Source organism: Saimiri boliviensis, chromosome 7 (genome assembly GCF_048565385.1).
Source record: "Saimiri boliviensis isolate mSaiBol1 chromosome 7, mSaiBol1.pri, whole genome shotgun sequence".
Lineage (NCBI taxonomy): Eukaryota > Metazoa > Chordata > Mammalia > Primates > Cebidae > Saimiri > Saimiri boliviensis.
The window spans coordinates 113,878,874-113,896,644 of record NC_133455.1 but is presented as its reverse complement, the minus strand read 5'-3'; the positions used below and the strand labels follow the sequence as shown (position 1 = coordinate 113,896,644).

General features: G+C 38.4%; 1 protein-coding gene across 2 annotated transcripts in view; it reads left to right on the top strand.

Moving 5' to 3' along the window:
* Window positions 1-17,771, top strand: part of MGST1 (microsomal glutathione S-transferase 1) — a 129,409-nt gene that overhangs the window by 89,984 nt on the left and 21,654 nt on the right. The window contains exon 1 of one of the 2 annotated variants that reach the window (XM_010345122.3): window positions 16,060-16,179. The exons of the other annotated variant lie outside the window; for it this stretch is intronic. The gene's annotated coding sequence lies outside the window, so the exon portion shown is untranslated. Of the gene's footprint in view, window positions 1-16,059; window positions 16,180-17,771 lie in introns of those variants that run through there. 2 annotated transcript variants of the gene reach the window in all.

The window sequence follows — 17,771 nt, the reverse complement described above, 5'->3', positions numbered from 1 at the left end:
CCTGTGATTGTTGTGTATCAAATTGAATGAGATGTTGAAGGGTCCGAGAATGTCAGCAGGATAGGTGAGGAAAGAAAGGTTCTAAGCTAAACATTAAAATCAATGACTTATTTGGGAGAATATTCTGCAGATTGGTAGGAAAACATGATAAAGATTAAATTAAAATGCGGAACACAGCAATAAATACAAATAGTTTTGTGGAATCTAGAAAAGCGAAAAGCAGGGTAAGAATGAATGTGTTTCAGGAGGGTGGCATTCAAAAGAAAGAATGTAACCTGACAATGGTAAAAAAAATATGTGATTACATTGGCAAACATGATCCTTTGGTGGAGAGGAATGACTCACCAGGCTTCATAGCTTGATAAAAATAACATCTTTTGAGGCCACGCAATTTCTAGTTCTCTGGTTTCATATTTACCAAACAACCTTCAAATTTAAATTCAACTTTCCTGACCTGGATAAGAAAGCACTCAGAAACAAAAAATAAAACACAACCCATCTGTTTTAAGGTATAGATTTTCACAGGAAATTATTAAATTTGCTCTCTATGACCAATTTGAGTAATGTTGCTTGAGTACGTAATCTATGCAAGCAATTCTTCTAGGCTGTGGGGGTGGTATAAAAATGAGTGAGACATCATCCCTGTTCTCAGTTTGCTTACAAAGTTGTAAGGTGAGGCTGAATTTGTTTTATATAAATATGGGCCTTATTATCATCTAGAGGAGCTGACCATTAAATTTCTTGACCTGTAGCAGTAGAAGGTCAAATCCTGGGCCCGTATAGCTTTGGAGTAATGTGTCTCCACCAGAAATGCCTGCATTTCCAGAAGTGGCAAGCGCTTTTTCTTTCAGAATACTTCTTTGGCACCTGTTCAAACTTAATTCGTGTTCCTCCTCTAGCTTGTGAACTGGTACTGACCTGTTCACGAGCAATGAACATGTTTGCAACTACAGACTAAAAGAGTGCCTCGTCTTCCATGATAGTGACACTAAACACAGGTGCCGTAATTCCCTTTTTAGGTGTGACCTTGGGAAAACTTAAGAGACAAAAACTGTGTGATCTTGCCAATAACCTGGAAGATTTTTTTTTATTTGCTTACACCAAAAACCAGAATAAACCATTTAAAACTATCTTAGAGTGTTCATTTTTCCATCAAAAATTACATAGTTTGATAACTCTCTTCCTTTCTCGTTTTCTCTCTCTCCCTCTCACACACACACATACACATGCACACACGCATGCACATTTGCACACATGTACATCGTAAGTGCATAAGGATGGTAGAAAGGGACATGGAGGCAACATTATCTGGAAAGACTTGAATGAATTTGGTTGCCACTGCAACCACCACGCTTTGTCCTACTGTATGTTCCTAACACCTTATGGTCTTTAGCACGACCCCATAAGCTTTGGTGCATGGGGCCCTCTGCAGGCTAGTGCTAATAGTTTGACATAAAAAATACTAAAAAATTATATAAATCTTAAATGTCAACTAAAGATAATAGGCATTCTAAGACAAAGGGAATAAAGTTTATCGCAGAAAGACTGTTTAATTGATAACAAATACAGCCTTGATGGCTAAAACACTGCTGTGTACTCCTGCAACTATGGCCTCAGCCACAGCACTTACTAGACAAGGCTTCAAACACTCATCCAAATCAGTCTAAACTACATATGAGATTTTTTATTTCCACCCCCATTCTCCTCTATGCCATTACTTTTTCATAGTTAATGTCTATGTGGAACTAACTCACTGCACTGTTTTTCCATTCGTACTCCCGAAAGCCTCCTCCAGAGTCATAAAACCATGAATAAGAGGAATTAGCAAACAGAAAGCCTATGATTTTAGAGTATCTGGGGTAAATGGGAATATAATTAGGCTTGTGCTGGTTTACAATTAGGAAAGGGATTATATCTGCTTTTACTCACTATCTGTGAAGGTAACCTGGAGAAATATGACTAATTTGGAGGAGAATTATCACGTTAGCCCATAGCTCTAGGTCAGCCTCTCTCTCTCCCAGCTGTGGTAACCCTACAGGCCCCTTCTTAAAAAGAAAGCACTGGCTACCACCCCTGCTGATTTATAAATGCTCTCTCCAACCTGGAGGGATTGCACTCACAGCACAGTGCAATTTCCATTTAGAAATGGGCTTCCAGTTGTGTAGACACACCTCATTAGCTAAGCCCTACCTCTAGAGTCAGGGACTTTCTTACAGGTGTTAAGTACTAGAGAGGGAAAAAAACCCGCCCCCAAAACCAAGCAAACAAAAAACAACTAACAAATAAATAAAGAGAAGCTTTGATTTTTGCTCAAATGAATAAGGGAAGGCAGTATTCTTTAGTCCTGGTCCCCTGCACTATGCAGTTCTAAGGTTTGTTATTGTTATTGCTATTGTTTTACTTCATTTCATTTTTCTTCATCCCGGGTAGGAAGTCACATTTTTTGCAGATGATGAGGGTGAGGTTTGATATCGGTTTGCCTGTGTACAATGATAGGGAAAAAAAAAAAAAGCTTATCTATTGTTTTGCTTCCTAAGGCTCCTACTCCTGTGCTTTCCTGTCATTGTCAGATGTGCCATTTGGAAGTATTCGGTTACATTTATTTAAATGTTTCATTTTATCAACCTCTGCTGAGGATATATCTGGCACTTTATTTTACTTATTGGTTTATCCGATAAGTTGTTTCTCAGTTGTCTAAGGAAATAAGTGTGCTGATAACTGCAGCAGGTGTTAAAGCGTTTGGCAGGGGTTGTCACTTGGAAGAGAACCAACCCAGCTTGGGCCACGTCCTGTGGTAGTAAATTTCAGCTCCATTGTAGGTTTCTCCTGCTCATTGCTGATTTACATGTCAGGAAGAACATCTTAGGAGGTTCTACTGGGTTAGATGACTCTGTTGCCCTCAGAAATATTTAATGAATCAGTGCCCATTAGAAGACCAGACTAGAGACAATTGCTCATCTATTTTGTTCTTTTCTTCTCTGTTTTTTTCTTTCTCTCTCTCTCTCTCTCAGCCTTTTCATCATGCAAAAGAGAATTGCACCATAAACCGGCTGTGTGCAATTAATATGTGATACTGTACTTGCCTTTTTCTGGATACCTTTTTATGTTTCATGATTAGCTTTGGCTAACAGCAGAAATGGGAGAGAAGTGTCCAGTGAGGGATGTTACTAAAAAGGCTTTATGTGATGAACCATATTGTCAAACATTAATAGAATCTACACCACTGCAGAATTATGGCAACACTCAGAGAAAGCACCAATGGCCACCACAGATAACATTATACTTTTAACCTCCTTTAAGTTATTTTTTCACAGTTTATTATTCTGCAAAGTATATTCTGGATTATTATTTGGGTAAAGTGGTAGTTTTTAGAGTCCAAAATTTTACCTCAATAAACTCAGTGCCCCTTTCTACCTTTCATGAAATTACTTTTATTTGAGCTTTAGCTTCATTCTGTGTCCTTTCATTTGACCTATTGATAAACCAAAATCTTGCTTCATTCTCAACACTAGTTGTCACTAGTGATGTTTCCAGACCTGTCAAAGATTGACTGTACTTTTGAATTACAACACCCCATCTAAAAGAACCACTAGCTAGCCTTCCACCTGAAACACACATTCCATTCTATTCAAAAAACATTTCCAGGCTGGGCGTGGTGGCTCAATCCTGTAATCCCAGCACTTTGGGAGGCCGAGGCAGGTGGATCATGAGGTCAAGAGATCGAGACCATCCTGGTCAACATGGTGAAACTCCGTCTCTACTAAAAATACAAAAAAGTAGCTGGGCATGGTGGCGCGAGCCTATAATCCCAGCTACTCAGGAGGCTGAGGCAGGAGAATTGCCTGAACCCAGGAGGCGGAGGTTACGGTGAGCTGAGATCGCACCATTGCACTCTAGCCTGGGTAACAAGAGTGAAACTCCGTCTCAAAAAACAAAACAAAACAAAACAAAACAAAAAAACATTTCCTCCAAGCTGGGAATTGTAATACAGTCTTTACTTGCTCACCTAAAACATGAAGATATTACAATATTTTCCAGTCATTCTCAAAGTATACTCTGAAATAAAATGCCCCTGTACAGTGTTTCAAGGGTTGTATAACCATGAAATTCGCCTTCTTGAAAACACCATTTCTAGCCTTGAACTAGACTGATTTGGATCAGAATCTCTAGGGGGAGTGGCCTGGAAAGCTGTGATTTTGACAAAACACTTAAGTTTGGGGACTCCTCTGCATTTATGAACTATCTGGTATAGGGGAAAGAGAAATATCTACAAAGATAGGAAGACAAAGTTTGAGGCTGTGCTTTATCGTTTACTAACTTATGACCTTGAGTAAGTATACTTCTCTGAGCTTCAATTTGCTGATCTGTAGATTAGGCATAATTCAGATTGTGAAGAGCTGAATTGAAGATAATTGACAGCCATCCTGGCATGGCAGCAACCAATCAGAATCAACACTGGCCAGAGAACTGTGCCAGGAATCAACCTTTTGATTGCCGGATTATGGGGCTTGAGAGCAGGTGATGGTAAGAAAGCCTGGAAAACTTGGAAGTCAGGTGGGAGGTCTTTGGGAGACTGGAGCAGTGGCTATTTACTAACTTGTGAGAAAACACTGCAGTATTTTCACAGCTGGAAATGCCATATTCATATGCCCATCAGCTGGCTATCAGCCCTGCATAAATGAAAAGGTGGTTGTACATGTTAACATAAAACTTAAAAACGTAGTTTCTAATTCCTAGTGCGTATTTAACAAATATAAGTTACTATTATGTTTTATGGTTTTATGACTTGTAATACACTTGTTATACCTGGAGTATAGGGCTGAAGAGACAAAGACCAGAACCAAGAATTCATATATACCCCCAGGGCTTCTAAAATAGAATTGTTAGCCAGAGTACTAATCTAGCCATAGGAGAACAAGGATGTGAACACAGAAAGGGAGTCTGAAATTGGGAGATGGGTCAAAGAGGAAAGGACAGACATGTTATAAACTAAGGTTAGAGTGAAACTCACATGTTACCTTAAGCAGAGGTGGGACAGGTAGTTATTATGGGGCATACACAGTGGACAACTGGCAGAAATAAAAAAAGCGGGTATTCAGATATTCAAGAACCCACATGTAGGGATGGGGATCAAATTAGACGTCTTAGTCAGTTCAAACTGCTATAACAAACCCCATGACTAGGTGCTTCAACAATAAACATGTATTTCTCGACGTTCTGGAGGCCGGAAAGTCCAGGTTCATGCCAGCTGATTCGGTTTGTGGTTAAGGCTCTCTTCCTGGTTTTCAAATGGATGCTTTCTCGTGATATCCTCCCTTGGTGGAATGAGAAATCACCTTTCTGGTGTTTTTCTTAAAAGGGCACTAATCCCACCATGGGAGGTCAGCTCTCATGACCTAATTACCTCCAGTCCACATACAGTTACGCTGAAGATTAGTCTTCAACAAACGAATTTTGGTGGCATGCAAACATTCAGCCTCTGCCACTATGTGAGGGCCTAGATCATAAAGGTGGTCAGAAACAAGAATATAGCCTCGGAAAAACTTGGTTGCACTAGTTGCAGTGTTATGATAGAAAATACATTGATTGAGTATGGAGATTAAAATTCTTAAATACAAGCCCTGAAATTATCAGTGCCTAAGGACTGGGCTGATTATACTGTATAGACGAAGGCTAAGCAGACATTTTTCCAGTTGCTACTCTGATCTATAATGGAAGAGCAAGCAATGCTAGGGCATACTGGGAAAGGGTTGGATGAGAAAGGAAGGTGGTGACTTGCAGAGGGGCTGGCCTGGGAAACAGAAGTCAGCAGGCATGGAAATTGCCCGTTGGGGATGTCATTCTTTGTCAACTCACATTCACCAGCAATTCCTGCCTCTAGCTCATTTCTCTCATTCATTGACATCTGCTCCCCAAGTCGTGTAACTGTATGGAAGCATATCTGCCTTACCCCAGGAAAGGATTATATACATTTATTAAATGGAAAAGAGCTAATTGTAGAAAACTGAACTTTTTTTAAAAAATAGAAAATACTACTCAAGGTAATGAGTGACAGAAGTGTAGACTGCAAATCTGTCATTGAACCACTGCTGGAAGGAAAAGAAATCCAGCTGCTGGCACCTCTGTGGTGTCAAATTTGAGAAAACTTCATGTTTTGTAACTCACAGCAGTATTGATTATTTTCTGCTGCCTTCTGTGGGAACCAGAAATAATTGTAGCAAGAAGGCTGGCCACGGGCAAGAAGAAAAAGGGGTTTCCAAGTAGCTCAGGAAACACAAGGGAGGGGAGCAACTATTGACTGGAACCTCCAGGTCCCAGGATCCCTTTTGAAACCTGCCTCTTCCTCCACAGAGCTCTGGCCAGTGTTGATGTGGACTACTGGGGAACAACATTTCTTCATTCCGTTATCAGTAATCCCCAAGGGAAGTCTACCAAACTGTTTCCTGGTTGCTCTCATTTCTAAATTTTGAGCTGGTGACTAGAGTTACTTATAAGGTGGGTACTTTGTACTAAATGACTTAAATAAGTGCATATTTATTTATATCTTTAAATTAGTTTCCTTAGGCACCTCCTGTTCTATGAATTGTCACAGTTAAGCTGAAGAGGGTGAGTTCAAGCTGGAAAGACAGTTACTGTTTCTTGAGTTTAAATTAAATCCTTGACATTATAAAATATTACAGATACATTACCATTGTCGATTGTGTCCTGTTCATATGATTTTGCTATTGCATTATTCAGAATTAAGTTAAAAATTCTTTTTTATTGTGTTTGAATGTTTCTAGGACGTGGACGATCAATATTTCTAGCCTGTGCACACACTCTACCTAAGGGCTGTGAGTCATATTTGCTTTGAAAGAAATAGCACTTAAGGACTGTCAGTCAAGTCAGTTGTAAGAAACATAGAACTCTTTAAGAATTACTCTGCCTCCTCCTCACATCTAAATATAGCTAACTGGTTGGAGTGTTTAAGACAGATAGTGAAGCTGTATTTTTAAAATGGTGCACTTGCAATTAATCAATGCAAATAAAAAGCTCAAGGTCTTTTTACCTATACATATCAAATATATAACTTTTTTTAAATAAAAAAATTGTATAACATGATAAGTTATGAATATGCATAAGGAAATGACCCGGGTTCTTCAAGTCATTTGTCAGTATGATAGTATTTTACTTTCATGGCTCCCTATAACCTGGTTGGGAAAGCACTGGGGGGCAAGGTGTGTAAAGATGGGATTTCTAGTATCCATTTGGCCACTGCTTATGTACATAAATCTGGAAAAACTACTGCCTTCATCTCTTCCTTCCAAGGGCTGAGTTTCCTTTCAGACTACCAGTTAAGAGTTACATTTTAAGAATTAACAATGTATCTTCAGGTTCATTTCCTGTATCTCTCTCTGAGAAGTTGGAGTTAATATCAATATAGCTTGATATAGAAGAAATCCTCCTCTAACTCTACAGCTCATTTACCCAATTAATGCTCTTGAAAGTAAATAAAAGCAAAATTTTTCCTGTAGTGTTTAATATATTAATGGCGTAACAATTCACTTACCTTAGGCTCATACCTGTGCTAGATGTGTGTATATTTGATCTGCTCCATGTATGTACTGCTGTTTATCTGTCACATAATTTATATTTACAAAGTGATATTTGGATTCTTCTGGCATATTGCTGCCAGGAATGCCAATAAAGGAGCCATAATGTTCCCTAATATCCTTGTTTATATTTGTATCAGTGTCTACAGAGGTTATATCAGCAGACGGAACAATGGACTGTACCATTAAATTAGAACAATTTTGCAGCATCGCCTGGCAGAAGCTCACACTTAATCCAAGAGATTATTCAACCCTATCGAATATGATTACTCTATAAATATTTGCCCAAGCTCAGCACCAGCCATTATATCACTAATCACACACAGGTTTGTTATGGCGAAGACCCCCCAGTGTCAGCAATTTGAAAAACAAAGCTAATTAGTTTTGATTTAGTGATGAGAAGACTTATTACATTGAAAGGGAACAGTTTACATAGTATAGTGGCTATTTAGAGCACATAGGAATACGAAGGAAATTTATTGTTGTTTGCATAGGATTTTGAGACGGAACAATAAGAACTAAGCTAGTAATTCAGAGATATGTGATGGCCAGTGGCAGCAACCAGTGATGGCTGGGGGACTTTGTGGCTGGGGGACTTTGTGGCTGGGGGGTTAAAGGGAGATGGTAGAAACACCCCCTTAAAAGTACTACTCCAAACAAACGTATGTCTAAGTAAACAGTATATTTGCAACCAGCTTTAGGATAAGTTCCTGATTTCTCTTCCCAAACAGAACACTGCCCCTAAACTTCTCTCACTGAGAATTCTGAGGCCAACACTATTATGGGTCCACTGATATTAATTTGGGGGAAAGGTGGCAAAAAAAGCCACCCCTATGTTTCTCAGCCACCAGCCTACTGTAAATCACAGAAAGAATGCACTGATAAAAATCTCATTGGCATAGGTACATTCGGATAAAGAAGCCAGAGAAGACTGGAAAAACTCGACCAAGAAACAGTTCCATTGGGAACTCTGAGTAAGGCAATTTGAAGGAACTGGAAACTCAACAAATAGGAAAGAAGTCAGGATCAAAGGAGGTGATATAATAAAATAATAGTAATAAATACAAGAGAATACTTTCTGTGTGCCAGGCCCTGTTTTAAGCATTATTTATTTATTTATTTAATAATCACAAAAACCCCATGAGATAGGTACAATTATTATCTCTAGTTTACAGAAGGGAAATATATGGTATAGAGAAGTAAAATAACTTATTGAAGGGAATATGTGTGTGTGTGTGTGTGTGTGTGTGTGTGTGAATGTGGGTGTGTGGGAGGGGGCGTGAATGGCAGATATGTATATTGCAGAAGTGAAATTCAACCCCAGTCAACCACCTGGCTCCAGAAATAAACAATAAAAGGAAGCAGAGGGAACAAAGAGTCATAGAAAATTGCTATGTCTTAGTATTTGTTTATTGCCTGGAATACAAGCATCCCTACCCCATTCTTAAAACTCTTCCCAAGTTTCCCAATTGATACATGACTAAAGTTTGCTTCCATCCCTGCCTCTCCAGGTACACTCATCCAGTGTCAAACATTTAGTGCATTTCATCTACTTTTAGAGATAGCTATCAGATCCAATTAAAACAATTAGGGTCAAGAAGGTTTAATTCTGTGACTTAATGCGCTCACAGGGTCTGACATATCACCCAAACATGAGCAGAGTTTGCCTGTAATGCAATCAACACCATGGAAGCAGGGCAGAGAAACGGAGAGAGATCCTAATTTCATTTTATGACACTTGATTCAAGCAAGCCCTTACAGAAATTAGATATACTTGTGGACTACCTAATTATATGAGTCAGTAAATCCCTTTTAGTTGAATTTGTGTAGGGTATTCTCATACCTGCAATATAAAAAGTTTTAACAAATATACAGAGAGAAGTCAGGAAAAGATCCCAAAGTCTTTGAGATCAGCTTCAGGATGCAGGTAGTTACCATGCTCTTTCATATTCTGACCATGGCAACTGTTTGTTAGATGGATTTAGGATAGCATTGCAGACATTTTCTTGTTTTTCTATGTGCAGAGGAAAGTCTGGTTGACCGTTTTTGACAGAGGAATTATTGCCTACTTCATGGTTTTGCCTAAGGCCCACCTAAAGACAAGTAAAGAGAAGGATGTGGTTATAATCAACTAAATCAACACCAGAAACCTTGAAGGATTTGTGACCAAAGTTATAGTAATAGACTACAAAATCATTAATCGCAAAGTCCAATGAAAAATAATCTTGAAAGAATCCCCTATATAAACATTTCACTTTTTTTCTCAGTCCAAGTCCATCTCCTTGTGTTTTTGGTGACTCTTTTGCTCACATTGTTCCTTGTATTTCTGATGACTCTTATTTTGCTCATATTGTCCCCGATATGGCCCCCTTTCCCTGACTTTCTATCCAGTGGTACTGGGAAGAGATGTTCTTTAAAAGCATTTTTTGGTTTGTCTTCACCAACGTTGGTCTTTCCTTTTTCTAAGGCACTGAAGTTGATATTGTGACAGAATTGTGGATGATGGGCTGAGGTTGCTCCCCCATAGGATGTGTTCTTCCAGGCCCTTGGTCCCTCACTCACCCAAGAGTGGGGGAGAGGACCCCACTGGGCACAGTGAGCTCACTGAAGTAAATATCAGACCTAGAGAGTTTTGCAGAATTGATTTATTTATGCAGAGAGAGAGAGAGAAAGAAATAGAGAGAGTGAGCGAGCTCCCACGTTGTTGTGGGAGGGGATCCAAAGATGGAGTCTGCACAGATGAGAGAGAAGGAGACTTTTAACCTGGGAGTTATTCCTGCCCCATTTAAGTTTTTTGTCCTATGAAAGGAGTTCATTTAAATTTCTGCTGGAGGGATTGAGCTTTGATTTTTGACATCTGATTTGTTGTTTGGCCCACTGCCCTCCCATAGCTTTTTGAAGGCTTTTCTAAACAAAGGAAGCTCACCTACTCAGTCTATCTTCCCGTGCGCAAAAGTTAAACAAAGATCTCTAAGCTCCCAGACGGAGATGTGAAAAAAGACAGGCCAGGAATGTTGCTAGGAAGTTCTTGCCTTTGAAATCATACCCCTTGTGGACCCGAGAAGAGAAATTAATTACATTCTCTCAGTATTACCTGTTCTATTCATAAGCGTGTAGTTATGTATTGTCTTAGTACCTTGTACACTTGTGTATGTGTGAAGGAGAAAGCAAGAGAGAGGTATTACCCGACCTGATTCTTAGAGAACCAAGATGGAATGAACTCAAGCTCTATTCCCTGTACATTGAGCAACACAGAAAGCAGAAGAATAGGGGGATAGTGTAGATTTGTTACTCAGCCTGAGGGTGGTAAATTCAGAGACAGGCATGTGGAGGCTGGAGTGCTTTCAACTGCAAAATCAGGCCAGATGTGGAATAGTCAGAAAATGTGTAAGTATCTTCAGGTTCAAATAAATCTTCACTATCTGTCAAATGAGAAGCAATGTAGGTGGTAAGAAGATGGCTGCACAACAGGCCAGGTGTTGAGGACAAGCCCTGAGGAGGTCCGGAGCATAGCCATTGAGTGACAGAGGTTCTTGGTAGGGAAGGCCTTTCCTGGGGTCTGGAATGAAGCAGGACCCTAGACTTTAGAGACTGGGTGTAAGCAGAGTGTAGGAGCTCTAGGATTCAAACTGGATGTATGTCACAGTCTGAAATTAGGTCCAAGAAATGTCATGCTCTAAAATAATCACAAAGAAGAATTAGGACAGTGATACAATAGGTAGATCCTTAGACCAAGAACATGTATATTCTAGTTACTAGCTGAGTAATGTAGAACAGGTTACAACAGCCTCTCTATGCTTCAATTTCCTCTCCAATTAAAAGGAGAAGTTGGACTAGATAAATCCCCAGATGTCATGGAGATGCTTCAGGGATTTCCTAACCAAAGAATTACTTATTTTCTCCAGTCATTAAATATTTTAGAACATCTGAAAGACTTGCATATTGCTATCAATTATTTTAAATATTAAAGTTATCTTTAAGATTTCATTTGAATGCAGAACCCTATGGGACAACATAGTTTGAAAACTACTTGATCTAATACTAGCAGGGTGTGTTTCAGTGGTAGGAATATAAGGACTGAGATGATCTATTCTAGCAAATAACCCTAGGTGGTAAGTGTTCTGTAATTTTTGTTGCTATCACTTGAGAGGATCTTGGGAGTAAAGGGCCTTAAGTACTGTTGGTAAAAGACATAATACAGTATTTGTATTATGTGTATTTATTATTGCACTTCATATGTACATAATATATATTATGATAATATATATCATAATGATAATATATATCATAATGAACATTTTGAAAAATAGAATATGGATACACAAATATACATATATACATGTATGTATGTATGTGTGTGTGTGTGTGTGTGTGTGTGTGTGTATAGCTTTTCAACAAACTTAGGGCCATGGTTTGTAGTCAAGAGTGAGTTAGCATGGTCTAGCAGGAGTGTTAAAATTACAAAAGTAATCAAATTACAAGATAACATAAACATGTCATAAAACAGGTAAGTATAATCTACCACAGAAGTTCAGCAGAGAATGAAATCACTTTTAACTGGGTGAGAGTTTCAGAATTAAGAAGCAGTAGGAGGTAGGTTAGGCTATCTAGATTTAGAGAGACTGATATAAGAAAAGAGATACTTTCAGCCAGGACAGAAGACATGTATGGCAATGGAAGTAAGTGCAACATGCGTAAATTAACCACCTCCACACATTTATCCTTTCAATCTATTCTTCTACTTTCTCTGCCTCATCATAAATTTCATATATAGTTAAGATAGTGGTAATTTTTCTACTGGCCCCATAATATACCTATTTTGTCCTTCCTAAGACCTAGTTCACAGGGATTGTGAAGGAGTGAGGCTTCATGGTGTTCACAGGAAAGCTCTCATCACTGTTAACATGGTGCACCCTGTTTACAGATCTCATTTGAACCAAGGAGCATTTTTAAAAAATCAGGATAGGAGCTTTAAACGCTATCTCTGTATTTCCAATCCTCTTTGAATAAGAAAACAGAAGAAAAGGATTTTTCTCTTACAAAAAGATGGCAGACATGGAGGGCATCATTTTTCACAGCCAGTCAGCATTTAAAGATGATACTGAAAAGAAAAGTCTATATAAGTCATATATAGACTTCTATAAACAGACTGCCCTCTGAGCAAATCTCCAATTAAAGATTGAGACTTCCCAATAGTTTCTGTACTAGGATGCAGCATAGGTTTTGCTGGCATAAAAAGAGAACACACAGAAGAAAAAAACCACTTGGATTCAAGTTATTGCCAGTTATTGAGTAACTGAATCAAATGATTGCCAGTTTCTTCCCAAGGAGGAACTGGAACAGTGATAAAAACCTGCTCTATGCTTATTGTGCATTAGTTGTTTCGCCAAGATGTGGCTATGCTGGAGGGATCCCTCTCTTCTCAACCCATCCATTGAAGCCCAGCTCCATACTCTCATGATTCGCCTAGGCAAATAGACTAGACTTGCCTAGGCCAATAAAACGAAAATCAATTTCCTGACTTTACAGAGAGCAGAATACTCCACTGAAGACAGTATGGGGAAAGGGGAGGAGGATTACATTAGACATTATGTCTAAAAACTCAATAAAAATCTCTGTTAGGAAAGAGAGACTGGGAGAGGTGAGTAGGGAGGACAAAGGGAAGTGAGTTAAAGGGTACAAACACGCGATTGAATGTTTGATAACAGAACAGGGTGACTATAGTTAAAAAATACATGGTGCTTGGGATATGGACATGGTAAATACCCTGCCTTGATCACTGTGCATTATATACTTTAACACAATTTTACATATACCCCATAAAGTTGTGCAAAAAAAAACACCCCTTCCTTCCTTTAGTTATGTCTATTCTTCTGAAGTCACATCAGGTCTGCCCCAGCTACCTCATCTCTGTCTCAACCCTTTCTCCAACTGCTCCTGAAGCCTCACTGACTCTGCCTCAGTAGGTTTCTATTCCAGCAACCGTCTCTTCTTTTTATCTACGTCTGTCTTATCTAGACCTGGCTAAACTCTCTCATTTTCAGTAGCCAACCTCTTCTGAAGGTGCCAGACATTGCAAATTACTAATTTTCGTAGGTAGAAATTTTAAATTTTCCATATGTATACTAAGGGTTAATGTTTATTTTCAAGATGCCTGCATAGTGATTCTCAAAAAATCTTCCACACTCTCTTCAAAGAAGGAAGCTTGAGTGACATAACGCCTTCCGACACTGTTAACACTGAGTGCGGGTGAATCTTACCTAGCTCTTACAGTCAAGATCTTGACACCCCAGACATTGACCAAACCAGGTAAAAGACGACCCATTCCATTTCCCAAACACTTTAATTTTATTGCAACATGGCACATTCCAGAGATAAAATTGGAAAGGTAGACTAGGCAGAAATTAAAGTGCTTAAATTCCAGACAAGGGAAGCCCCTAAGGGTTTCTAGTGGAGGGGTGGCTTATTCTGAGCTGTGCTTCAAAAAGTCCTGGGGAGGCTCTCTGGAAGTGGAAGGTGAAGAAAGAGAGGATAAAACTGGAGAATCCAGTTAGGAAAACTATAATAATATTTCTATGGTCAATCAGAAGGTGTCCTCTGATAAAAACCTGAGATAATTATCCAAATTCTACTACAGCCTGGAAAAAGCATTGCTTTCATTCTGGACAATTTGCTGTTTCACATATGAGTTTCCACCTAAGAAGAGAGCACCTTATAAAGCGGACTCGGTAGCTGTAGAGCAGAAAGACAAAACTTCTCTTTTTTACTGATTAAATTGGAATTCTGATTTATAATTCAGCAGTAATAAATATATGAGTATGAATTCATTCCGAAGCCTTGCATAGGCCAGTAAAAAGGAAATAATTAACCTTTTTTTTATAGTTAAAGACAGAGACATCTGTGAAGGCTCAGCATTTTAGCCCACCCACCTTCTAATCAGTTATACTTCCCACCCTCCATTTATTTCTTTTCTTTTCTATTCTTTCTTTTTTTTTTTTTTTTTTTTTTTTTGAGACAGAGTTTCGCTCTTGTTACCCAGGCTGGAGTGCAATGGCTCTGTCTCGGCTCACCACAAACTCCGCCTCCTGGGTTCAGGCAATTCTGCCTCAGCCTCCCGAGTAGCTGGGACTACAGGCGTGCACCATCATGCCCAGCTAATTTTTGTATTTTTAGTGGAGACGGGGTTTCACCATGTTAACCAGGATGCTCTCGATCTCTTGACCTCTTGATCCACCCACATCAGCCTCCCGAAGTGCTGGGATTATAAGCATGAGCCACCGTGTCCGGCCCTCCATTTATTTCTTAATTGCCATGTAACATTTTAAGGTCGTTTAGTCTCTGTTCTTCAGTTTACTTATCTATGAAAGGAAGATAATACTTACTCTAAAGTGTTATTTTGGGAATTGAATTATCAGTAGAAGAGAGGACACTAGAAAATAATTGAAGTGTTATAAAAATGTGAAGGGATAAAAGGTCAACTTTGCAAACAGAAGTTGTTTGTCCTTGTGTATCTAAGGAGGTCATACATGGCGGTGCTGAAAAGACAGAAGACATTTAACTTATATAAAATGTATGTCCCTGATAATGTGGGGCTTTGTAAAATGTTGGGAAACAGTAGTATTAGATGTATAATGTTTCTTGGATAAAAATTATAATTGCCTATAAATTGGTAACTCCGTAAAAGTTTTCTTGAGTGGTTGGAAAAATGTCCAACTGAGGTGAATCAAATCAGAAGCTCTCAGTTTGGGGTAAGTTGACCTCTGCTCATCAAAAAAACAATTGTCTTTGCCACTTAATAATCTCAGTGTGCCTTTCCAGCACTTATGCCACACTTCAGCCTTGCCTGAAAATGTGTACTGTTGCTACCACGGATGTATCTGTTCTAGAAAGTTAACAGGCTTTCGTTTCTGGGACTGTCAAATCAGAAGTTTTCCCGAGAACACAAAGATTCACTCTATTACTGCACATCATAGAACTCATGCCTGTAGCTGGAAAATAGAAGTCTTTGGTGTAGGCATTTGCTTGTTTGACAGTTCTGTTCTAAATTTTGAAACTAGTGGTACTGCAAAGTGCCTGTCTGACAATGGTGTACCAGAGCTTAGTAATGCAAAATAATTATTGTTCGTGGTTCCTTAGCTGAAGTCAATAGCTCCCTGCGAAACACAACATAATGCAGAGATCTAAAGTTACTAAATCAAAACAGAGAAAAAGAGGAATTTTAAACAGACTTAAAAGAAAACACTAGATTCTATAAGATTTACCAAGTGATGTCTTGCAGCACATGGAAGGCTATGATCATTCTAAAAGAAACTCCATGATAGTGATGATAACTTTTATTAATCAATTCAGATAATTGTTGTCAGGAAGCTTACGTGATGTCAAAAGAATGAAAGCAATTATGGAGATATTAGCGAATAGTGTATAATGTTTGTTTTCTTAACTTGAAACCATATTTTTCAGGTTTGCTTCTGCGAATTTAGTGTTTAAAGCCAGCAATACATCACCTGTACTAAAGGGATTAAGTTAACTTAAATGTGGAGCTGCAGTTTTGGAACTAGAGTGGCAGGATGCCCTCCCTGAACCTTTGGTACGTGAATCAGTGTAATGTTGTATCTTGGAAAAGTCAATATGAATCCAGCAGATAAATAATTTAGTCTCCATGTTGCCTGAAACATTTGCCAGGGAATTCTGGGAAGATTGCTGCTTGACTACTTGAATGAAAGGATAATCTCCCTCTTAATCCTTGGTACACAATTGCGTTTAAGACTATCCCCATGCTGGGAAAAACAAGGAAACAAACAATAAAATTGCTTGTTCCCCTAGAAAAGACAAAAACACAGAAATAAAGTAGAATTTCACAGACTCATTTATAACATATTTACCTACATTTACCTTCAACACTTTCAATCTAATATTAAGATGGAACTATTTGTGATAGTTACATAATTATCTTATTATTCTTTTATTGTCAACTTCAATGAAATTTATAATTTTTTGATTTTTAAAAATGTTCCTTTTTTTACTGATACATAATAAAATACATGTTTTGGGGGTACATGTGATTATTTTATACATTCATTAATTTATAAAGATGAAATCAGTTTGGATGCCCTTTCTTTCTCTTGCCTAATTGCTATGGTCAGAACTCCTGGTACTATGTTGAATAAAAGTGGTGATAGTGGGCATCTTTGTCTTGTTCCAGATCTTAAAGGAAAGAGTTTCAATTCTTCCTGCTCAGTGTGATATTATCTGTGGATTTATCATACATGGGCTTTATTATTTTGAAGTATGTTTCTTATTTACCAAGTTTGTTGAGGGATTTGTTTTGTTTTGCTTTTTAGAGATGGGGGTCTCACCATATTTCCCAGGCTGGTGCTTCGAACCCCATGCTCAAGGATTCCTCATGCCCCAGCCTCCTGAGTAGTAGCGACTATAGGCATATGCCACTACACAACTGGCTAAGGTTTTTTTCTTAGCATAAAGGAACGTTGAATTTTATTGAATGCTTTTCCAGCATCTATTAAAATGATCACATTTTTTATTCTTGGTGCTATTAATGTAATACATCATGTTTATTGACTTGTGTATGTTGAACCATTCTTACATCCCTGGGATAAATCCCACTTGATTATGATAAATTATCTTTTTAATGCATTGTTTAATTTAGTTTGCAAGTATTTTGTTGAGCATTTTTGCCTCTACATTCATCAGTGATATTGGCCTGTAGTTTTCTTTTCTTGTATCTTTGTCTGCTTTTGCTATCAGGGGAATCCTGGCCTCATGAAATTAGTTTTAAAGTATTCCCCCTTATTATTTATTTTTGAAGAGTTTGAGTAGAATTGGTTCTTCTCTAAATGTTCAGGTAGAATTCAGTCATGAAGCCATTAGGTCCTGGGTTTCCCTTTGAAGGGAGACTTTTTATTATAGTATCATTCTTGTTACTCGGTTTGGGTTTGTTGAAGTTTTCTGTTTCTTCATGGCTCAATGGTGATAGGCTGTATGTGTCCAGGAATTCATCTAATTTCTTCTAGGTCTTCCAATTTGTTGGCAGGTATTGTTCATAATAGCCTCTAGTGATTCTTTATATTTCTGTAGTCTCAGTTGTTGTGACTCCTTTTCCTTTCTTTATCTCCTTACTTTTCTTTTAAGACACAGGACCTCACCTTGTCACCCAGGCTG